Genomic DNA, 5,000 nt, shown 5'->3' with positions numbered 1-5,000 from the left:
ATACAACAATATACATCAACTATTTTATCCAGCTCTTTTAATTATTACTGATAAACCAGATATTTATCTGATAAGCTTAGATATGATAAATAACCCAAACCAAATTTATTTACTTTATTACCTTTAAATATAATGGCAACGCTGAAATGATTGCACACCCACACAACCTTTTTATAAAATGTATGGCAATGCTTTACTTAAAGAATAGCTTCATTACAGGTAATTGCGAATGCAGACTAACACAAGAAACACAAAACTGACTAGCTAATACTTAAACAGTAATTCTAAATCAAATCAAAATGGACACCTTTCAAGGACAGTGATCAGCCATGATTAAACCTCCTTCATAATTACCTCCAGCCCCCTGTGCTTCCTTGTTCTTTCTCAACTGCCTTCTCCCTCCTTCTATCACTCTGATATTTAAACCTTTATCACATTAATTAATTAATTACTCATAAGCATTGAGTCTTATTGGCAAGCTCTGCTTTCAATCATGATGTCATAATTAACCCAACACCCAACTTCAGTGGCCTTGTGGGTCTACGCATGTGTGGCCTTGTTCCCATATTATTCAGTTTGTGGAGTCTAGGTGTCTGTCCTTGTTCTGTGTTACATCAATAAGGCATTCTTAAACCCAGAAATCCAAAACAATATCTCATAAGAAATTACTTATTTCAGCAGTATTCTGACTCCACACGCCATCTTGTAACGAGATATGCGAGTCATGCCTCACAAAATGTCTGCTGCTTCTAACATATAATATGTTAGATATTATAACTGTTTAGCGCAAAGGGAAGGCCTCATACGCAGTGAATAGTACAGTGTGCAACAAGCTAAAGTCATCTGCAGCAATAATAGCGGCAGTCAGGAAAACAGAATATAATAAAAGCATAGATTTATTGATTAGTTGATTTTCTGTATTATCAGTCCATCCTCAACTTTTTTCATATCTCCGAAAAAAAGTTCATATCTCTCGTACTGTGCATCATTTGTTTCTCTCTTAAACCTTCTTGAAGCATTTCACTAGTATACAGAAAAATCAATAATATTATCTTGGCAAAAACATCAAACTTCTTAAAGCATATATAACATTGACTTATGCGAACCAGTTATTGGGGTTCAACTGTAGGGAATCACATCACTCACACCTATTCAATAAACTAATTTTTAACCCAAATAATTTCATTCAACTTTCCTTTTAACGTCATCATCCATTTAGTATTTGTGATGCTTGTACCATATTATAATTATATTCACAAATTCAAATACAATTTTATAAACTTGGGATAATGTAAATAAGTGTGTTTCTTTAATATACCATGTGTTACTTTCAACTCTTCATGTTGAATCACCACTGTATTAATTAGTAAAAGTAAAATTTTATTACAATCGATCTTGTTTGTAACCATTTAGAAACCTCATAATCCTTGTGGTAATGTCCATGGCTTATGAGACAGTATGTTTGAGAAAACATCATAAGAAACAATTCAATGAGTACCCTTTTTTATCTAGATTTTATACTAGCACACCCAACTCTGTCACATAACTACATGTTTTGTTGTACTCCAAAATATCTCCTGTTATTACACTCTTTACCAATTTTAAACCTAGGGAGAGTCAGTAACCTTATAAGATTCACTTGTGTAAATCCTACATAGAAAATAAAGTGTTGTTTGATTTGACTGCAAATATAAGTAGCCATTAACGCAACATTACCAGAGTGATACCGTAGATGACAATATAAACAACAATCAGTTTACCTTATTGTTATTTTTATCAGCTCATGATGAGCATCTTAAAGAAGAAATGTCAGTTTGCATATAGATATTATGTTTGCACCATTGTTACCATCCTAACTTAGAATGCCTCTTCTTTACTGATACCTTACTAGATGTATTCTATCAATGGTTCTGGTTTGGATGTTCTTAGTTACTTTTATGTTATTACTCATATATTTATTTTAAACCTTCTAATTAGTTTAACATATTGGCTATCAGTATTTTATTACCATCCTCTGATGCATACCGAAACCTGGGAGCATCAGTAGTATGATGTATATGTGTGTCTGTTATGATTATACTATACTTGTGGGATTAAAATTAAAAGCAGAAGTAGAATACACCATCATGACTCTAGTAATACCTCTTTGATAACTATACACACTGTCCTTGCCAGCAACCAATCCCTGGTAACCCTCATTCACTATAAAAAAATGAAAACTTAAAAAATGATTTCTTCAGTTAGTGAGTGTATGGGAGACTTGGTCACTCATGGGGATCATTGTTTTACACCTTGTCCACAACCCGCAGGGACACCACTAAGGGTATCCCCCGATTCCGTGGACCTCTTCTTGCCCACAACCCGCAGGGACACCACAAAGGATGCCCCCCGATTCCGTGGACCTTGTCTTGGTCTGTGTGGGGGCCCTGGACAGGCCCATCATCAAATAAGTTTATTAAGTTAGAATCACAGTCACAATATTTATCTGCATCAGTTTCTATTTCTTTCAACTGATATCACCACCAGGTCGGAAACCTTCTTGCAGTGAGACGCATTAATTCAATCGGTTTGTTTCACAGGGACGGGTCTTGCCTTTGATCTACGAGACATTTAATTGTAAGAATTTTCTCACCATTGCATAGTCTCCAGGCTGGACCTTATAACAACATCCCTTCATAAGCTTGTTTGCTTTTCTGGCAAAGTATTTAGATGATGTGAGAATTAGAGTGACAAGTCTGCTGCTGGATGTTGAATAGGGATTGATGGTCTCCCAAAAAAAAATATATATCAATTAAAATAATGATCTTATAAAGGGACAGGTTCAGTGGCTGCTGAGGAGTAGTGTGAATGTCATACAAAACCGAAGACAAAACTTCAAGTCAACTCATGGTAATTTCCACACCCACCCTAAATTATGTGTTCTCAATGTGCATTTGTTAACATGTTCAATTTTGACTAAAACCTTTAAGTGTGTGGTGAGTGCAACCAAATTTTCATACCCATATTTTGACTTATTCCTTAGAATACCTTTCCTGTCAAATATGTACCTCTATGATTTTTTTTTTTTTTACTACCATATACCTTATGGGATAACATATCTGAACACAAATTTCTCAAAACATTTCTTTGCTGTAAAGGATGCTGTACATGGGACAGCTGGGATGTTCCTTCTAATCAAGATACTGTAACATATCAGATACCATTTAAATATAATGACAATTTTAAATGCATGTAAATTCCCCAAAAAATATTTTTAACCTTAGGAATGGACCAGTGGTAGGAGAAATGTTTGATGGTTCTATAGGAATAATTTTCCTGAGTTCATTCTTCTGCAGATGCGTTTGGGCCTCTGCATAAGATGAAATCAACATACATGCCCTCTCTCTCCTTACATGGGTCATCCCATGGGCAGCTTCCGCATATGCCAGGAGGAGGGGTTTGGGGAGCTACTGGTCTGCCCCCACCATCTTTACATAGGCCATTAGCCTTTTGACTGTATCCATTCTTCATCCATTGGCACATTCCTTTTAAATACACAACTCTTGATGTTTTATGAGCTTCTGCTGGTCAATTTTAAAAACATTAAATTGTATAGTGATGTGATTCACAACAGTGGCCATCTTATTTTTGTTACCAAGTGCAACAAGATCACTTTATAACATGTGAGCTTGACACTTAACAACTACTGCCTTTGCAGGGAGTTGCACAGCCTCAATGAGCTCCTTTACTTGCTGTGATATTAGCGTATTATATCACAGCAAAATCACGATGGAAAATGAGGATCTCTAAATCCAATACTACCGCATATCCCGTATATGGCCATCCTGAGTCTCCTTGTTGGTGACAACTACAATCTTTGTAGATGGTAGTGGCGTGTCAGAGATATCAGGTCTAATTGGAGAAATTTTGCTTTAAATATTCCTCACAATCATATTCTAAATCCTGCCTCTCATCCATCCTCTGGGACTCCCGGGTCCCACCAGGTAGCAGAGTAGCAGGATTTAGCGTACCACACCTGACAATGGTCAGGTCATGTGGCGCTGGGAGCAAAAGTTCCCAACAAGAGTACCATGCACTGGAAATGTGTCTTGTCCGTGAAGAGTTCATTAGAAAAGATGTAGCATTAGAGACACATAGTGTGCGGTGTTCTGTAATTTCTATACAAAGGCTGCAGCAGCCGCCACTTAAACATGTTGGTAAAGCAGATGCCACTCGGTCAAGTGTGCAACTGTTGCCCAATCGGTCTATGTGAATCCCCATGTATATGTGTTCAAACTCCCAAGGCCTCTGCTTGTTGTTCATTACAGTAAAGACAGGTATATGATAAATCTGATATATCCAGTGCTGTGGTTTCTGTCAGTGCGTGTATCAGAGTCTCAAATGAAGCAATTATGTCAGTATATTGTACTTTGCCAGCTCTGTGTCAGTTAGATTTAGTAGTAGTAATAGAAAAAGTGTCAGTAAGAGAATCCTGTAAAGAATTTAAACACATCATTAGATCATAAACATATTGAATCAGCATTGTGGTAGCAATCATGCAACTCATTGTGGGACATAGTGGGGCTGTCCATAAAACCTTGGCTTAATTGAGTCCACGTATATTGGACTGTGCTGTAAATAAATGTAGTAAGTACTGACTATCTGCTATTTGATAGTAAGAGATATGCAGATCATAAACCAATGACTAGATGACTGTAATACTTCCATAACTGTAAAATTAATTGATTTACACTAAAAAAATAATAAGAATAATCGCATTGGGTAGATAACCTGCAATAACAGAGTGTTGCAAATACTATGGGTATTAAATAGTATACGTTGTTGTAAAATCTGGAAGAAAACTATTTCTTGTGGTCCATAGATGTTTAGAAACTTGTGACATGATTAGTAATGAAAAACTCATCAAAATCCTCTAACCCCGTGAGGGTCCTCATATCGGTTAGTGCCTTCTGACAGCAGTCTCTCATGGATTCCTGTTAATAATACACAATTTCTTCCAA

The sequence above is a fragment of the Crinia signifera genome, chromosome 6, assembly GCF_055691185.1.
Source record: "Crinia signifera chromosome 6, ASM5569118v1, whole genome shotgun sequence".
Classification (NCBI taxonomy): Eukaryota; Metazoa; Chordata; class Amphibia; order Anura; family Myobatrachidae; genus Crinia; species Crinia signifera.
This window is presented reverse-complemented; position numbering follows the sequence as displayed.